The 21,063-nt window shown below is 34.7% G+C and overlaps 1 protein-coding gene across 6 annotated transcripts in view; it reads right to left on the minus strand.

Moving 5' to 3' along the window:
- The window catches only part of CNTN5 (contactin 5), a 606,500-nt gene that overhangs the window by 401,912 nt on the left and 183,525 nt on the right, over nt 1-21,063 (minus strand). For 5 of the 6 annotated variants that reach the window (XM_077173968.1, XM_077173966.1, XM_054654812.2 and 2 more), the window contains one exon: nt 18,910-19,051. The exons of the other annotated variant lie outside the window; for it this stretch is intronic. The gene's annotated coding sequence lies outside the window, so the exon portion shown is untranslated. The remainder of the gene's footprint in view (nt 1-18,909; nt 19,052-21,063) is intronic. 6 annotated transcript variants of the gene reach the window in all.

Genomic DNA, 21,063 nt, shown 5'->3' on the forward strand with positions numbered 1-21,063 from the left:
ACAGAGCCACCCCGCTGCCTCTCCTTGCTCATCTGTCCAGTCTGAAGAGCTTGTAGCCATCCATAGCAGCACTCCAGGCACAGGAGTCATTCCCCCATGTTTGTGTGATGGTGACTGTGTCAGACACTTTCCTACAGTGGCTTCCAGCTCCTTCTCTTTACTATTACCCACTGTGTGTAGATGAACTTCTGCTCAGCTGGTGATTTCACTCCCAACACTGACCTGTTGCTCGTGGCTCATCTCTAGACAGCCTGATCTTGTCTCCTTTCCCCTTCAAATGTAGTTTAAAGCCCTCTCAATCATCCCTGCAAACTCATGGGCTACAGTCCTTTTTTTCCTTTTAAATAGGAGAGTCCTATATCACCAGCAGGCCTGCTGCCATGTAAACATCCCCATGATTCAAAAAGCCAAAATTCCACTGATGGACCTGTCTTAAGTGTTGATCCCATGGGTTCTCCTCCTTCATATTCTTCCTTCCTATTGTAGTGATTGAAGAAAACATCACCTGCTCTCCTGTCTCTTCTACCACTCATCCCAGCGCCATGAAATTATTTTGATTGCTGACCTGGATGACCAGAACTTGGTAAAAATCAGAGAGCTAAATCAGTCCAGGGAGGCTCCTAGTACTAGAAAAAATATTTCGCAAACACTGATCAGTCTACCCATATGACATATATCTGATGAATATATAAAAGAAAAACCTGTGCTGACAACAGTTATGAACATACAACATTCAGTAACCATGAATGGTGGAAACAGCAGTGAAAATAACTTCAGAGTAAAAATACAGTTTTATTATCTCACGACAATGATTCTGGTTTATGAGTGTAAATGCTTTGCATTGATTTTTCTAATCTTTGAAAACAAGCAATTCAACTGAGTTACAAGACGTTTCATTTAAAAAACCCACAGTTATTACATTATTAAAATCTTAAGCTATTCCAAGAACAACTATTTTCCCAATGCTAACCAATTGGAAAGCTATATCAAATAGGCTTCTTTCAATTTAAACTTCTAACAAATGCCCCAAAGGCACTAGGTACTAGAACTTAAATGAAAGTATCATGATTTTTTAATTAGTTTTGTTAAAAATAATGTTTCCAGAAGAAATACCTATTGTGTCTCTAACTCAGCTGTGGTGACAAATGCCAAGACATAAAGAGTAATTTTATTTCTCACCTAGGATAATCAATAGTGGTCATGAATTCCAGGGTAGACAAACTCTTGTTGTGGGGTTACAAAGCTGTTCAGCACAGACAGTAATACAGGAAAAGGAAACCTGTCAACCAGAACTAATGTAAGACAGTGAATTCCCTTTTCCACCTCTATAAACTGACACCTGGTAAGTTCTATCTTTTAAACTCTTCTAAGGTGAATTATAAATCAAGGAACATGTTATTCTAGGAGTGAAATAAGGGTATGGACTACTTTAGGAAGAGAAAGGTACAACAGAAAGAGTCTTCAGGAATCATTCCCAAGAATAAGCTTTCATGAACTCAGGCATATATTTTAGTTTTTGCACTAAAACAGCAATGAGTGTAACTTAAATGCATGACACTTATCAAACTTTTCATAGTGTTAAAGCTCTGAAGCTAGGAACTTTTGCGTGTTACATGAGAAGAAAACAGCCACATCTTTAGCAATTTCTGGCCAGAAGCAAGACTCTTTAAGGGTTACTTAAACTAATGCAACCATGGTAAAGAGAGTTAGTTCCTTTTTTAATAGATAAGGCATTCATATAGCCTGTCAAAATCTCAAATTTTGCCCCTAATGTTGGGGTTCTAAAGGAGGCACAACTGCATTACGTCCAACCATAAATTCGTTACTGATCTAAATTTGTCTTCCCTATTGGGCAACTTCCAAATTCTGAGTGGATTTTGAGGTGTAGAAGAGTGAAGCAACAGTGGTGTGTTTGTCTAAAATTAGAATGCTAGACAAAAAAAAAGAAACATTAGCTAAATAAAACAAGTTAAATTAGCTCTATGATTGAGTGGAAGTGGAAAGGAGAATTGATGAGAGAGCAACCCTATGAAGGACTTGAGGGTGCTGGTGGATGAGAAACGTATCACTAGGGATGAAATGAAGATACTTTCCACGAGTCCAAGTATACTCTAAATTTCCTAAAGGGAAAAGACTGTTAAAACTAAGTAAAGTGTGTAAGCATTTGCTTTTTCAAAAGCTGTCAAATTAAAAGCTCTTACATAACTCTACTAATATAGAAAAATCTGGACACACTACTTGCTCTTAGTGACATTAAAGTATTACAATTTTAATTTGCAGTTCAAAACAGAATTAGATTAACTTAATTAATATTTTATTCATTTTTAAAAGGAACTTTTAGACATAAGGATGTTGATATTAGTTATGTACGGTAATTTTAAAATAGTCTGCAGTGTTTTAAAGGTGCTGTAAGTCTGTAATTGCTAAAGAATTTTTAAAAAACAATAAATTTCAGAAACTGAAAAATGTATAGATGTGTACAAACATTGGGTTTAAATTAAGTGCAGTCATTTGGTTTGGATTGACTGTTGTCTGTTGTTTTGTTGCTTTCTGTTAGGTTTTTTTAAAAATAAATTGAAATCTTCCTTTGAAAACATAAGGATTTAAATTTTAAAATGTATGTCAGTAGCTCTATTTAATTTCTTGTTGGATTCAAATCTATACATTTCTTTTCAAACAAACTATTCACATTTATTAAAGAAAAAATGCACTAAACTGAACTCAGGACTAATAACAATAATAATAATAATAATAATCACTGGGTAAATATTTATTACTCTATTCTTGAGATAAATCCAATTACATTTACAATGTATGGCATGTTTCAGTATTTGACAGGAAAAAAAAATTGCTGACAAAGAAACAAAAAATAAATAAATGCTTTCTCACATCTCAAATGACATTAAATAACAGTTCCATTCCAGAGTAAATATATTTGATTAACACAATGACTTAAAGTAATGATTTGTTTTGCAAAACGCAGTAAATCTTCCATTTATTCACATATTGGTAATCACTCTAGCTGAATTGCATAAAGAACACAGAAATTAGAGGAAAGATAAACAAATGCAAATTGGTTATCACAAGGTAAATAGACTCTAATGAATTCTCTATCCTATGTAAGCAACTTTATCCCCATCACTTTACTTTGATCTTAAACCAGTGAACCTAGTCACATAGATGCTTAAGACAGACTTTAAGTCAAAATATTTACAAACCAGACTTTTAAACTCCTCCTGCTAGACCCTAATGACTGTACCACCCAAATCAATATGCACAGCTTCTTCTTTCTCGTCTACAATGTTGTGATTACTCCAATTCCAGCAGATTCAGAGCCTTCCAGAAAAACTGCCTACACCCTTCAGCTCACTGCCTTTTTAGGCTCTTCTCTCCCTACCAATTTTAGACCCTAACAAAAAATGATTATGTACTAAGAACTCTGTCTCATAAGAGACAAAAGGGACAAAACCAGAAGGTGTAAAAGGAAAATAAAGGATAATAAGCTTGGGAGTCATGCGTAAAGCTATGTCTTCCTTTTGCCAAATCACTGATAGAAGGTTAATTTTTACCAATTAAAATAGTACAGAAGCAGCAGAAGAGAATACCAGGCAAGTGGGATTGCTCTGTGTTCGGGTGCTCGTGTGTTCCACCTACCAGAGAAAACAGTGGCTGGGAAAGTGGCAATGGGACTGAACAGCACAGTCCAAGAGCCTGTTTGTCCAAACGTTGACAGACCTAGAGGGGAAGATGCCAGCAACTGCTAGATTAAATTGTAAAAAGGGACTTACCAAGGAGGTGAGCTTGAAAGGAAGGACTGAAAGACCGTGGCAGTTTTAGAATTCCAGAATTGCCCTGCCACCATTGCAATCTCTGTCTAGTGCTGGCTGAGTGTCCTCAACATTGTGGCCACAGGGATGCAGTCAGGGCAGTGGTGATACAGACTGCAACACAGGACCCACACCTCGTGTGTGCACCCATGGAAGCTGCCTCACCAGTGGATGGGCTGATATGGGTGTGGGCAAAGCCAGAGAACACAGGCAGCTGTCTCAGTGTGTTAAATTCCCACTTCCAGGAATTAGTTATAAAAAAGTTGTTCAGGAATTTGAAAAGGTTTCTTACACTTTTATGCATATCCAGCATTGTGGTTTATCTTCTGTATTGTGGATATTGATTTTGAATATATGGTCCATTGATTGTTGGTTAATTAGAAGTCATTAATAATTCAATAAACAACTTGCAATCAGATTTGATATAAACCACCATGAGCTGAGCAGTTTTTATGTCCAACATTGTTATTGACTTCATGCTCAAAAAATGTGTCTTTGAACAAGTTCTAAACATATAGCAGAGAAGGAATGTTCAGGAGTTGGAAAAGGGAGAACATTCTATAACCCAACGTTAAACAGAAGTTTTCAATAGTGACAATTGAAAGAGGCTAAAGGTTGTTAAAATCAGAATAATGCAATAGAAGTGACAAATATAAGTGTATTGGTAGATATATAGTATGGCAGGGTCAGAAGCTGACTACAGCCTTGACGATACAGGTATAGTAGGTGAAGGCTTTAACAGTTAAACAGGACTCAAATTTCAGCAGTTTATTGAGTTACGTCAGGTTGGAGTAACAGCTCTTTGAAGAAAATCCAAGTGATGAGAAAATGTTGTTATAATGAGAACAGTGAAGCTCTGCTTTGTTAGGTATAAGGATGCAATTTCTTCAGTACATCACATTAAAATATTTACACGATAAGGGTTAAATGCATAATACAAAGAGCACATACTCTAAATAATATTATTTCACACAAACCCCAAGTTATATTTATTAAGTTTGACAGAGTTACAACATGGAATGCTGTTATACATTCTCTGCAGTAGCCCATTTTGCAAAACCTTAGCAAGATGACTTCTACAACATGATGCTGTAGTGTTGCCAAATGAAGTTTAATGTGCGATATTTGGCCAACTCATCCCAACTAGGAATTCCAGGTTCCTTTTATTGACAGATACCCTGAGGATGATTTAGATGTTGGTTGAACTGAATTAACTTCTGCTATTTCTTTTTATTCATTATAAACAGAGACTCAGTGATGAGGCTCAAAGCCAAATGCCTTAGGCGTGCAGTGAAGTGTATGGAAGAAGAACGACTTCTTTTTCAAGACTTTCTTTTAAAAAATTAGTATCTTGGACTGGCTGTTTCAAAAATGGCAAGTTTTTATAAGGAAAGTTAACAATAAATAAATCATGCTCTCTAATTCATGCATGCATTTCTAACCTTCAACCACTGGATTTGAAATATGCAAACTCATTTTTTGTGAAAAGTGTATTTTTATACCATGTAAAATGTATATGTTATCAGCTAAATAGACACTACTGCATATGGATCTGTTAATTTCATTTGTAAGATAGGTACAGTTGCATTTATTTTAATGTGCAAATTCCAGATTTTCTTGTAGCTGAACATTCATTTGTCTGGAAGACTGAATTTATGTGGGCACTAATTTGTTATGGATAATGAATGCACTATGCAAGAAAAACACACATTTCTTCTATATAAGCCAAATTAATTTTAAATTTAGCAGCATGACTGATTACTTATGTATGACAATTACCATGTTTTAAAATAGGGTAATTTTATAGTTACTTATACAGAAGTCTTAAGAATTATAATAATTTAATTTGTGTTTATCAGGAAAATCTATACAGACAAAAAAGAATGTATGCTGGTAGATTTCATACAAGAACAAAAATATTAAAGACAAACATTTGGGTTTAAAATGAAGCAATTCTTCATCCTCAGCTGAATTATTACTCTTTTGCTGTGTTGAAAAACAAGCTTCTTGTACAAATTATGATCTACATATGGGAGTTTTAATAATGCTGATGACTTGGTATAAACTCGGTAGGATAATGGTATATGCTCATTTTTCTTTTACAAAAGAAAAAAATAAAAATAAGCAATAAAAAATATTCAAAAATCTCTTACTCTTCTATTGTTTAAATATATATTTGATAGGAAAAATAAAGGCAGAAGTGGCAGTTCAAGTTTTAGCTCCTAACAATAAAATATAATTCTCACACAATCCCCTTCTAATATATATATATGAAATTTTAAGAAATTACCCTATTTGTTTGTCCTGTTCCTATTTATCTTTTGTGCTCTGGCTCCCTGATCATTCTAGTGAGTTAAAAGTTTGCAATATGTGGCTATGACTTCTATTTGTTCATTACTTTGGTAGATTATTTGACTAGCACCACTGTGTATAGTTTTACAGTTTATTTTCACAATTTATAGTGAGTCACTTGCTTTTCAATTAACATGATGTTCCCAGTCATTCTGTGAGCTTTCTTGCATTTGTCTACAGATAATGAATGTTCATTTATCGACTGATATTGCTTTAATTAGATCCTTGTCTGAGGGTTTTCTGCCACCCTTCCTTTCTTACTCCACTCTCAGATCCTAAAATGGATTTTAGCTATGAAGGGAAAATTCCAATTACAGTGGTAATTTCTGACTGATGAATGAGCTCTCATGGAGGGCAAGAAGGCTCAACTACAAGAAGGAGTTAAGCTGTTTGAAAACAGGGATGCCTGAGACAGAAGCCTGCTTTGCAAGGGAGTAAAGCATTTCTGAGTGCTGAGATAAGGAACAGCCTCAGCATTATCCTGTAGCCATCCTGGGATGAGACCACTTAGGAGCCATGTTTCACAGCAAATGTGGACTGGAGGATGGACCCAAGGGTGGCCTGGAGTGCCCCATACCACTGTTCTTGGGACTGCTGCTGGTGCAAAGGTATATAAGGATTCTGTTTGTGATGCCTCTCTGCAGACTCCATGTAGAGTTGCATATTACAGTAGGACTCAGCACATCAAATTGTTTATTACTTTTTTAATATATATATTTGAGCACAAATGTGTTTAATTTGCTTCAAGGCATGCCATGAAAATTCCCCAAGAACTAGCAAACTGATTAGTCACTCTAGAGTTTTAAAAAGTTTATCTTGCTCATTTGTTGTGCTTGGTTTTTTGGATTGTTTGGTTGGTTGGTGAGGTTTGGGTTTGGTTGGGGTTTTTTTGGTGATATATTTTCTACAGAAATACAAGAAGGAATATTCTGTACCTTCTATTTCCATGCAATCTCACATTTTCTAGCTTTTCTTTAATCCATATTGCTACTCAGTTCAAATTAACTTTGAAGTAATTTTTACTTTTTTACTGAAAGCTAATGTGCTCAGTCCAAATTCCCTGTAGTAGCAATAGACATTTTGTCTTTGAAAAGAATACACATCTAGAATTTTTATAAGACTCTACTTCTCAGACAGACTGTATGCTGCTCTTCAACTTTGTAGAAATGTCATGGATATAGGCAACCCTTGGCACTACTGAAAGCTTTGCTATTAACTACAGTGGAATTTGAACTAGGTTTTAAGTTGGTGGTTTTATTGACTTTCTACTTTCAAGGTCTTTTATAGCAAGCAAACTAGCAATTCAGATTTTCAGCTAAATTGCCTGTTCCACCTTTCCTCCTATTATAACAATTTGGATCAAAGATTCTGTTTCTACAAATAATGATATAATTAGCCTGTAAAATGTTTAAGATTCTTCATAAGTATTTTTATTAGATGGGTCATTGAAATGGAAGAGTTAGATCAGTTGATTTACCAACGAAAGAGAAACAGAGAAATTTGAAGCCTGTGGTTTATAGCTACACTATAATGGGAAAAACATACTGCTACTTTACTATATTACTTGCAGTCTCTTGAGTTCCTTCTCAGCAGTAGCTATATGTTTCCTGCAAGCAGTATTGCTCATGGGACATAGCAAACAGATTTTCACGCAACTGTATATGCTGGCTGGGACTTGAACCCAGCAGGAAATGTTCCTGAGTCCCTAAATTAAGATAATAGCTTTTGTACTTCCATAGTTTCTGTACAGGGATTCTTGTCCTCATCAAATGGAGTTCCTTTCCCATCTCCTTTCAAAGTTATCTAATTTTCATTAGTGCATGATTTACAGAGTAAAGGATATTTTTAATGAGCCAAAATCCATTTCATTTTTTTATGACTTGTTGCATTTACCTTAATAAATACTATTAATTAGTTTTCATCACATTTGTGAAATAAATAATTCCTGTAAAAATGGCAATGTTCAGTGAGGGGCAAACTGAACCAAATAAATAGCACTGTTTCTCTACCCCACATATCCACTTACTTTCCAATTTTGAACTCAGGAAGGCAATGAGGCAATTATATTTTTACTAATCTATGGATATCTCCTATCTCTCCATAGGAGAAAGCTCTGCTTGAAGATTTGCATAATAAAAGTAGTTAAAAAAGATCTACGGATCAGTATATCTTGGAAACTGAACACATCTCTTTAAGTACACATTAATTACAAAAAAAGTGACATATTAAAAGAAAAGGAGAGCAGTAATTGATTTTGTAAATGAACTTGTATAGAAATACATATGAATTCTCGATGACCAGTATGGATACATCAAAGTACTGCAGATACAATAGAAATGCTCAGAGAGTAGCCCTGAATGTGAGCTCACAGACCGTTTGCAGAAGTTTGCATAGCCAATGTCACCTTTGCTGAAACTCCAGAATAACTACCAGCAAAAACTGAAGATCTACCTAAAGAAGAAAGAGCTTTATCCACCACATTTATATCCCTAGCAAATCCTCCAGTATAGGCTATTATCTCTATAGGGAAGTAGGTAAGGGAATTTGGATGAAAATAATGTATTTTCCTATGCTTCAGAGTCCAGCCAATCATGTAACTGAAGATGCATCCAATCTGCCTACAGAAACTGCGATATTCCGTTGCCTTTTCCTAAATTTTAAAATTAAAAAAAATTCTTTCTGTTTGAAAAAATAAAACAAGTATTTACCTCACATTTACTATGGAAAGATAAACAAAGATTTCTCTGTTTGAAGTGAGTTTTGCTAGGGAATGGCTGCCACTTGCCAGTGCCTTTCTGCTTCCCTTCTACCTGTTCTTAGGATGTCTTGACTTCTTAGTGTTTCTGAAAACCAAGGATTTCAGTTTAAACTAATTTGGATTGAAATATTTTCAATATCAAATTTTGGAAGTGGAATTTTGCTGCATAAAACATCTGAAACACTAACTAGGATTACTGTTACAAAATTTAGGTGTTACGTTTTACTTGGTAGAAATAGTCATTTCCCTAAATTTGTTTTCATACTGCCTAGTCTTCATAAACAATTCAATTATAAATTCTGTAAAAAATTCCTTGCACTTTAACAAGTTAACATATCACTTTTATTTGCTTACTGTATGAAAAAGTTATGCTGATGTTTATTTTCATTTTCCATTCAGGGAAGACTTTTCTTGAAGGAGAGGCTTTCAAAGTCTGGCAAAAATGGGAACAGAATATCAAAAGCCTTGTTTTACAATATTCAGGAGCACCACTTCCTTTATTGCATGCAATCACAGAAGCTTTTCCCTGAAATCCACACATATTCAGCCTATCAGGTAACATTTCCATCCAGGCTATTCATTAATAGACATGTTTCCTTCCATATTTTATTGTTTTGTAAATAAATTAGTTATTTCTTTCACCAGTAATGTTGAGATTTTCTGGTCAAAGCGTTTTTTTTTCATCCACATAGATGTGACTTCTTTATTACATAGTTATGGCAGATTATTTTTAGTAATAGCTAATTTACTTGTTTTTTCTTAAATAAATGTAGGCTTAAAATTTTACTTGCCATTTACAGATAAACAAATCTCTAAATGTAGCATCTGAACTGGGATGATATTTAAATGGATATTCAATTACAATATGCTTGAGGTAATAGGATTAAAATTTAATTTTAATTTTTGTGTATCAAGAACCTAAGCCCCAGAATACCTAATGATATTTTAAGAAAGCTGTGGCCCTCTTTCATTTTTGATTTAATTGAAAGGAGCTTGAAGTAAAAGAAAAGAAGCACTAAAGAAGCTACATTTTCCCTCTTTTGTTCTACAATAAGTGACGAACTACAACTTTCATTTAAAATATTGTAATATGACTTTCAACTTTAAATCGCAAAGACTACGTACTATGTTTTTAACATAAAAGAGACAGTTTAAGCTTTTAAAGTTCCTTTAAAAAAGCCAATAAAAATAGTGCAGTCACTTATTCACAAGATCTATTGACTGTAACTCTTGTGTCTCATATAGAACCACTCTTCTCCCTTTCTGGCTAGAAATAAAACTGAGAGAATCACCCTATAAATATTTTCCCTTCTGAGATATTTGCATTAGGATGATACACATTTTTCTTCTGAACATACCACCTTTTCATTCTTGCCTCTAGAAGGAACACAGTGAGCAGCCCACGTCTATCCATTTTGGAATCTCAAACCACGAGAAAACACTCCAACCACATGCAATGAGCAAGCAAGAGATAAAGCCATGAACTAATGGGGAAAGTTGTGCAAAAACAACAACAACAAAAAATGATTATTTACTAAGAACTGTGTCTCATAAGAGACAAGGGATGAAACCAGAAGGTGTAAAAGGAAAATAAAGGATAATAAGCTTGGGAATGATATGTAAAGCTATGTCTTCCTTTTGCCAAATCACTGATAGAAGCTTTGTAATTTGTATCAATTTCTTAAGGAGTTCTTCAGTATGTTCCCTGCCTTGAAAGCTGCTGCTTTGATGGTCATCACGTTCTCAGTTTGGTTTCCTGGGAAAGCAAAGGCGTGCATGAGAACCTGGTGTCAACCAGTGTAATGGAACAGTCTCATTGAGCTATTTCATTTTGGAGCACGAACTGGGACAGTTCAGACTAATTTTAAAGAAAGTAAACAGGAATTTCTTTTGCATCAGTTAAAAGCTGCTTCTTTTTTCTCTTTCTTTCTGATAGAGAATGCAATATTTACACAAAACTGTAGCTATGGAAACATCACCAAAAAATGCAACCAGAGAATTCTCCTACGGAAATAAATTATACCAATGTTGTTCTTACCTTAACTTTTATCTTGCTCTCATGTTTCTGATTTCAGGAATTTTAAGAGGATATTACATAATATCCTCTTTCAAGAAAAAAAATTCATCCCTTTGGATGCAAATGTCTGAAGATCAAATTCTGCTTTTGGTACATCAGCAAGAGTCTGATTCATGCTCCTGTAAATTAAAGTTGGTCTCAGCTCAAAAAAAATAGTACCAATGCAATCATGTTTCTTAATATTGTCTTATGAAGATAAAGGCTGCTTAATTTCCCGCTTTTCCAAGAACCTTCATATCTAGAATACTGCATCCAGTTCCGGGCCACTCTGTAAAAGAAAGACAGTGACCAACTGAAGAGAATACAAGGAGGTCACAGAGATGGTGGGGCTGAAGAAATTGCTCTTTGAAGGAATCTGAAGGAGCTGGGCTTGTTTACTTTGGAACAGAATTGGCCTTGGAGGGAACTACCAGCAGATCCCAGTGCTATGGGGAAGTCATTGAGAAAACATGGCCAGACTCTGCAAAACAATGCAAGCTGGAAAGATGAGAAACAAGAAGTATAAATTTAAATAAGAGAGGTTCATCTGAATATAAGGAGAAGTTTTCCACCATAAGGACAGAGAGGCAGTCGCACAAGCTGAGAGAGGTTGTTCACTTCCCATCCTTGGATGATTTCAAGACCCAACTGAATGAAGACCTAAGCATCTTGGTCTGACCCAGCTGGATGAAGAACTCAGCAGTCTGGCCTGACTTCCTTAGAGCTGACTGGCCATGAGCAGAAGATTGGACTGGAGACTGTCCAAGGCCCTTTTTCTACCTAAACAATACAATTGTATGAATTGCATTTTATACGGAGCTATTTCCGTTTACCAGATTTGGGAGTTACCTAGTTTATTTCATGTGAGAAAATCCAGGCAGACATCAGTTACAAGAAGTTATTTTAAAGTTGCACAACCAATAAATACAAAGTCTATACTCTCCCTGTGGAATCCCATTAAAAGACATGAAAACCAAGGTAAAAGCCAATTATGTGAGTCTGCCAAATTCATTAATATTAACTAATGAGACTGTTGACTTCTAAAATTGTTTGTGTCAGGTGGCAATGAAAAACTTGATAAGACAGTACCTGCAGAATGTCATTAAATAGTTTGCAGCTCATTTCTATCAGTATCAAATATTAGATTAAGACAATAATAATGTTCATATGAATTTGAAAGAATTAATTAGAAATCCTGTTTAGAAACCCCACTGCATATGTGAAAAAAAGGATAAAAATAGCTTTAATTCTGAGGACTTTAAACAGGAAAAGTACTCCTGCTCTAATAAACAAATAACAATAATTAGTATAATGACAATATATAATACTGATATTTGGTTTTTCTCATCCTGTCAAAGCAGAAGTAATTATTTTTCCTCACAAAACTGCTACTAAAGGAGTTGTGCTGCATATTAGGGATGTTTAATGCTTATTATCAGAGTCTCCGTTATAGAATGTACAGCTTCAATTTTTGTGTGAGGCTGTGGATTTTCTACTACTTTTAAAAGCATTCCAAATGATGGAAATATATCTCATTTGCTAAGAGCTGTTCTCTACATGTCTCTGCAACACTTGAGCTATGAATTTGATTTCAGGTTTGAACACTGAGACAAGATCAAGATCTGTTGACAGCCCCTTTCTCCCTCTCTCCTTGTAAGGCAGCATGGTATAAGCATTTTTATGGCACTTTATTTGGGGTCTTTGCAAGTCTAAGAAGATAAAACAACATTAATAAACATATGCTTTGCAAATACTTGTGAAAACTTGAAATTTAAATGAGTGTAATACAAAATGAGAAACATGAATGGCATATGAAGTTGTTCTGAAACATTGTGTCTGTATAAACTGCATAATGAAAATTTGACACAAGACCTTAGCTCTCTCAATGGTTTTTCATTATCAATTTCAAATCATCAGTTTTCTGAGTTTTCTGTACTGAAAAAAATTAAGGAAAAATATGGAAATCTTCCAAAAATTACCACTAGCTCAGGGATTGCTACATCTACCATCCAATTACATTAATTCCACCTGAAATGGTGATAATTATGTCATATCTGGAAAGGCATGGTCAATGAGCTCTCTTCAAGATTCAGTGCTTCTGACTTTGAACATTTTGAGCATTCACTACTCACAAAGTGTGTGTGGCTAAAAATATAAGGCTTTCTCCTCCTCATTTCTTGGGAAAGGGTGTGTGTCTGTGTAGTATCTGTATCCATTCCCAATGCGAATGAGTGGCTACCTTGTAGCTAATTTCAGCCTGGCTGGTAGGAGACAGCAGAACAATGGGCACAGTCTCAAACAGACAGGTTTGAGACTGGACTCACATATTCACTATGTGAAAAGTATACATATTTTGGTCTTGATGGAAATTTTAGAGCTGTTTTTAACAGACATTGAAGGCTACTTGGACTTTAATGGCTTGACAGGCTTGACTCATTACTGCTTTCATGAAAAATATAGTGCCTCCCCAGATCCGACCAAAAATGGGGCTGAGGCCCTAGAACACTTAATTTTGTATTTTGTATTTTTGTATTAGTTCATCCTTCAGCAGTGGGAGGTGGCACCCTCAGTGGAGTGGCTCTGTGTGTAGTTCACTCCTGTTCTCACCAGGATTTCTGATGCTGTATCAGCACAAGAATTCACCTGCTTGAAAAATTTAGGCATGCTTTGTAGCTTACTCTGATTGCAAAGCCAGTCTGATAGCAAGACCCCTTGGAAAGTAGAAGTCTTACTGCCTTGAAATTTCCCTTAAATCTAGTATATCAGTTTAGCCCTAAACCAGAATGGAATTAAACAAACCAAAACCAGAATGTTTTCTACTGCATCAACCAATTAAGCATTAAATATATGATCTGTAGATAAGCCACAGGGTCACAAGGAGAGAACTCAACCACATCTTTTGCAGTGATTTGTCATTGGTAAGGCTTCACTGTAATGCCAGACTGAGCCTAACTATCTTAGGATAAATGTTTTTCTTCTTTGGATCACATTGGGATGCATAAAAGGTTTCTTGTATGGAGACAGATTTATAGGAGATCTGAAACCTGCATACATGCAATTTGCTAGACTAGTATTTCTATTTTCCCTATTGTGTGTCAACAGAAGTCAGTGAACCACTATTATATGTTGCATTTTAGATTCTCATTAGCCTGGAGTAAGCTGTAAACATATATATCACAATTTAATCCATCAAATTATGTGCTTAGTATTAATGAAAACTGTACTAATAGCTGAATAATTCAGAACTATAGTCTAATAGGACTTCAGACATTACTTGGAAGACTTTTTAAAAAATATATTAACATAAAGTCTTAATTTTGAAGTGCTTTAACCTTTGTAAATTTACAGAAAAGCAAAATATAGTATTTAATTACAAAATTAAAATAAAGCAAACTGTCAGAACATAAAATGGAAGACAAAGCAAATGGGTTCAAGATCAAAAGCCTTGAATATTCTAGTTATTTCTATTCTGGTTATTTCTATTTCTAAGTAGGAAAGGGAAGAATCACTACTCATTTCAGGCCATAAAAACATTAATTTCCTCAGAACACGGGCATGCTTGTTTCCTACAAGATATCAGTCATATAAACCTCTTAAATCCTATTTTTAAATTAGTGTGTTCCTATCAACACTGCTACCTATGGCTCTCCTGTCTATATTGCTCTACCCACCTTGAAAAGAAAGTTGTTACTCATGTGAGATGATTCAGCTGCTAGCAAAGCAGGTGCTAAACTGCTATACTTTGCATCCAGCAGGCAAAACATTTTCTGTAAGATTGAAATTCAGGCCCTTAATGTATGAAACCAAAGGACACCTTTTCTGATGAGAATAATTATGTCTGAAATAGATTTGATGGCATTTTCTACCTCTAGTGTTTTTAATTCTATAATCAAGGGAAAGCTATTCGGGCAATTTATATGCCCAATGCAGGCTTGAATGGCCCTAAGTTAGAGAACCAATAGCTCTACATGGAAAGCCTAACTAAGCCACTGGAATATAGTAAGTAAACTTTAGTATTACTCCTAACATGATCTTTGCATTTATATGGAAAAAGTATGATTTCTACAGGAACTTAAATGTACTTAAAAAACCCCAACCCAAAGTATTAGATGTAATCTCAAAAATCCTTTTTGAACACACTAGATTAGGAATTGGTGGGAATAAATAGATCCCTTTAGTTCCTCAAAGATAAGTAGGTAACATGCAATAGCAAGTTATCTCAAAAGCAGGATTCCCAGACAGAATCTCTTTTAAAAATCATTTTTCTCCAATTTGATTGGTGAAACAATACATGTTCAAGGAGTCAAAATTTCTTTTATAATATTTAAACACAAACTCCTTTTTTCATGGTAAAATTCACATAGTGTATGTAATTTAAAGCTTATTTGTTCTCAAAAAATTACATGAAAGATAGAAATTCAAACAATCAGGATACAATTTAGAATCATCAATTTTATGCTCAAAGAAATCATATTAAAATCATTAAATGATCAAGAGTCTGAACACCATGATATTCACTGGTAGTAAGATTTTTCCTTAGCACTCTGGAAGCTTGTGCAGCCCAAAAGTAATCACAAAAAGAAAAAAATCTCACTAAAAATGCTACATTTGTCCCTTTTAGAGCCACAGCCATTTGTTTTTTGGTAAGGAGAGAGTTCCTGTAGCTTTACCTGGCTATATGTCAAGAAAACAGCCTTGTTTGATAGGGAGAACTGTCCCCATGGAACATGAACTGGCAGAAGGCCAGAGTCAGTAAGGAAAATTCAAAATCAGTTGCAGCAGAGCAGCAACCTAAAGTATCAATTTTCAAAATAATTGAGTCATTATTTAACACATGGAGTACTCAATAATACAATTTTTTTCCCCTGAATAAATTATAATAACCATTAGAAGTGAATTCAGTAAACACTCTTTTTCACCCACAGTTTTGAGCAAGTAGAATTTCTGGCAGGTACCCAAACAGGTCACCATGAGTAGGATAATGTGGCAATCTGTTATCATTAGCTCTGTTGGAAAGATTCTGAACACACTAGAGAGAATTAAATGACCTGGAAAACTCAGTCTATGGAAAAGTCTATTGTACTCATCTCCTTTATTTCCACCTCTATGCATCACTGGAACAGTGGAACAGCAAGATTTGCAGTGGTGACAAAGATAAAGGTCATTTTTCAGTTTCTCTTTCATCCAGCCTGAACCATTTAGGGACTGTTAAATTCTACACATTCAGAAAATGACTATTTTCTGTCAGGTCCTTCTGCTCTCTTGTGTGTTAGTCTATTGAAATCTTCATTTGGAAGACATTGCAGATTTGTGTTTTAAAAATCACTGCTACTTTTGTTCCTGACCTGTTACAAGTGTCAGAATTTAAGATCATGCAAAATAACAATGTACAACCCCCCTATACAGCCCATTTAGCAACTGTTTTTTTTAACCAGTGTAATTTTTTCCAGCAAAACTTGAAAGAAAGAGCAGTTCTTAACAGCTCTATTAAATCTAATCACTATGCCAAGATCCAAATGGTCAAGATAAATACTATTAAAAGAATGACAGCTGATTCAAAAATATGTATCAGAGATGTTTCTATTGTTTATATAAACTTTGTTGCTGTTTTCCATTTATTTGAGTGGTTAACTTTAAACCAAGAATGCAACTTTGATGTGCATCAGCTCTTCTGATTTTACAGTTTTGTATGCAAAACTTATTCCTGGGAAATCCAACTAAAGTTATATCCACATCAATGAAAGAAAATAAACAGGGAATCATCAGAATCTTAGGCAAAATAAAAGAAATCTTTTACATTTTGGGAAAGGGGAGATGAACATATGCCCTGACCTCAAAGGTGAGAAAAAAATTCAAGGGACTGTAGGCAGGGAAGCTCAGGGTTTTCCCTAAATCTGGTTTGTTTCACACTATATACTTACTGAGAGGCTGAGGACATGGACTACCAAATATATGATTTTGACTGCATATTCTTCACCAGTAAATAAGCAGCTCCTGCTTAGGCATAAAATTATACCAAATCTTTCCTCTTTATAGAAACATAACAAATTCACTGGAAATTTATCTTATTTTTTCAGTAGGAATTTCTATATTTGAACACTTTATCATTTATGACAAATGATTATGACATGGATTTAAGAAACAGACACAAGACTCAGTTCTATTCTGTTGTAACAGAGGATGAATTTAACATCTCACACAAAGGCTGACAGGCCAGAAGTTGGTTCTGTCACTTGATATTATAGATTAACGTAGAAAGAATATCTACATAAATGATCCTGAAATATTTGTCAAAACGTGACTACCATAAACGTCCAGTCTAAAGACTAACAGAATTCTGGAATAATATACACAATTATTTAGGCTATAAGAAATTATTTTGAGAAACAAAAATCTGTGGGAAATTATGTCTTTCATATATCATAAACAATTATGTCTTCAACTTATCTTTTCTGTTCTTTAACAAGAAAGATAAGAGAATGATTTTTCATTTACCTCTTGGGAAAAAAACCTTCTTCCCCTTTCTCTTCCCCTATCACTTTCTGTTCCTCAACACTATTAAAAACACCTCTTAGATTCCAGAAAGCCTGCTTTGCGTGCATTCAGAACCAAAATATTTTTATATAACAAATATCCTTCAATAAATCTAATCTTGTAACACTTGTAGAAAAAAAAATTTTGAAAATCAACAAGTTAAAATTCACTTGCCAATCTTTCCTATGCTTTTAGTGCAATACATTTCCAAGGGCAGGAAAAAGAATTAAACTGTGTTATTTTTAAAATGACACTGTGAATCTACTCATATCAAGTTCACCAGTTCTAATTCAGTTATGTCTTTTGGAGGTCACTGTCTCTCTCATTCATTACAATGGCTTTCTGGTTCTTTGATATGATTCTCAATTAGTTGGGTAGGCAGGTAAAACATCTGACATCCAACAGTGAACTATGAGCTTCCAAATATGTTTGCACAGCCACACATTACACTTTAGCAAGCTCTTTACCTTAACCCATTAATAAACCATAGTTTGAGGTTAAGAATAAAGACTCAACTCAAAAATTAATTAGAGGTGTTCTGAACTACATGTTCACGAGTCATTCAGCCATGAAATGATAAAGCACACCAGTTAACAGATAACCACAGACATTTACTCCATCTTATTTCAATCTGTGGCTATACTCATGATAAATTGAAAATGAATAACCATCGTTCATCTGTGTAGTGAATATCAGATTCAAATTACTCAAATCTGCAGTGCTGCATCACAATGGTTTGCATCACCACAGGCTCTTGAGCAAAGCACTTTCTATATTCACCTGCTTCATTAATACAAATTTGTGTTTATTCAGTACTCTAGCAAGTACACTATTATACAAACCACTTAATATGAGCTGGAAAAACCGTAACTCCTAAAAGGGGCATTATCCTTGACCTCCAAGAGGTTTACCTTTGTGGAACTCACTTGTCATATCAGAGTCTTGCAGCAAACACACCTGTTCTAGACCTAGATCAAGCCCCACTGAAATACTTGAGAGATTAGACATGCAGTATAGACTTTGTGACTCCTTTACAGAGATTTCTAGAAACAATTATATAGAATTAAACATGACAGAAAAATTAGATTTCAAAACTTAGTGCATTCAGGTCAAGAGTATACTGCAGTGACTATTTTAAACACTTTCAAGAAATGGTAAACACTTTTAAAACAGAACCTTTTGCAAACCCATGGTGAAAAATATAACAATATCATCCATAAATATAGATTGTTTTTTTTAATCTCTGTTCCATTTGTGACCTTATTCAGTTTAAATTCCTTGTGAGAGCATCTGTATTTGAATTGAACTTTATAAACTAATAAAGGCAAAAATTAAGGACAATAAACATATCCCAAAAGCAGTTTTGTCTAAATATCCAGTACCTCAACTTTCCAATTGGCTGTACAGAAGTTGTTCTTCAAAACAGAACTGATCTCCACAGAGGTTAGGTCCTGTATGAGTGAAAGCCGACGATGCTCAGGAGCTGTGCTGGATCCAATAGTATTAGGACTCCCTTTTCATAATCTGTGGGGGGGAAAAAAAGTTACATGTGTGTAGAGCTGTTGTTGAAGTGTTAGATGTCTCAAACCTTCTTCTATGTGGACATATGTTCATTTGGCTCTTTATGTTTCATTACTTGCATATTGCATGACATGACAGGGCTGGTTGGCTGTATGAGTTTAATCTGAGCTGTCTTGCTTCAGAGTGGATACAGAATGTAAAAGTGTTTGTTTTATGCTGTTTGGTGGGAAAAAAAAAAACCTATTTCTTGCAACAAGAACAAAAAAAAAATAAGAGAATTAAGAGAAATTAAAGAGTTCTTCTTTATTTGCTGCCCTTTAAGAAAAGATAGTGCTGGGAAGTATGGAAAATGTACAGGTTCACGTTATTAGCCTCCTATATTCAGGTAGACTCATCTATAATGGAAGGAATATAAAATAATTTCTGTTGTTTGAATTTAAACCAGCTTATGAGCATTCTTGTAAAGATGTTTTCTCACAGGAATTTTTTTAGAGTGACCTTTTCCAGATAGCATGCAATTATGACTTTGTTGATTATTTCATTTTCAAGGTACTCATTTGAAATTACGCTAGAGGCATGTGTCTCCATTTAGCTTATTATCCTAAAAAAATAGAGCATGACTTTCTTAAAATAATTATTGTTTGAACTATTCAATCATTAAGTTAAATTGACAATAGAGAAATCACAACACTTTTAATAAATTTGAACAATTGTTAGCAACCTCCATTAAAAAAGCAAAAAAACCTTACCTCGCCCCCTCAAAAACCAACTAAGCAAAAAACCTGCAAAACCCCAAAAAAAAACTTCCCCAAAAACCAAAACAAAAAAACCCCTAAAACTCAAACAAAAAAACCACTGTTGTGGTGTTGATGGGCATTTAGATTAATTTTCACATAACGGCTAAAACTCATTATTTTCTGTGAAAAACTGTTTATTAACTAACAATTAACACAGTTGTATCATGTTAAAGCTTTTCCTTTTTTCATTTTCTTGTATTTAATCTGATTTAAGTTTTTAAATGCTTCTTCCCTTGACTTTTTCATTATTTCATCCTGTCTGAGGGAATCATAGGGAATGTCTTTATGTTCCGTTTAACTGTCTACTTCACCTGTTGTCCTGGGAAACCAGCAGCAGCGGCAAGTACATCTATTAAATAGTTTTTGCCCTCCTCAAACCAAAGCAACCAAATAAATAGCCAACTAAGGGTCCTAGTTATACCTCTTTACGTGACTGGCAGGAAATGTATTAGATGTCCAAATTTCTTCTACCAAAACACTGTGGTAGAACTGACTACCAGTTTCATAGCTAATTCACTTAAGAATTATGAACAATCTTCCCTTATTCTATTAGCTTTGGAGTTTGAATTAAAAATTTTACCTAGACCTTGCCTTTGGAAAGGCACTGAATTCAGGGGCTGGAGAATAGATTTGACTTATATTGCATATTTTGAAACAAACAAACAAACAAACAAACAGTATAAGGGAGAAAATCTGCTGCTGTTCCTATTATTATTTTTGAAGCCCAGCCTAGAGGATAAGAATTTACTTAGGTGATATTACAGCTCTGCCTTGTACTGGCTTGAATGATTCAAAGCTGCATCTTCAGTCCAGAAAACATTTAGATCTATGAAGCAAAGGAAGGCAATCTGCTCATCCTTCTTTTAGAGTTGGTTCACCTTGCAGAAAACTTTATAATTTTATAAAGATTATGAAGACAAAGATTAATTCCCATCAATTGCCATCTCTGACAGAAGCACTTCTGCACAACCATGATTTATTTCATTTGACTACACCGTGAGCTTCTCCAATCAGCACCTGGATATTGACGACCTCAGCCCTGAAGCATTTACCTAAAAGTTAGAAAAAGCCCTAGATACTTCTCTTAGTGGAATGGATCCTGTAGCCCAGTGAATAAGATGTTGCTACAGCTACCAGCATGCCATGATCTTTGTACAAATTTTCAAGGCTATAAGACAGCCATGTTTACTTTGTCTGAACTTCTCTTACCTAGCTAAA

This window comes from Agelaius phoeniceus, chromosome 2 (genome assembly GCF_051311805.1).
Source record: "Agelaius phoeniceus isolate bAgePho1 chromosome 2, bAgePho1.hap1, whole genome shotgun sequence".
Taxonomy (NCBI): Eukaryota; Metazoa; Chordata; class Aves; order Passeriformes; family Icteridae; genus Agelaius; species Agelaius phoeniceus.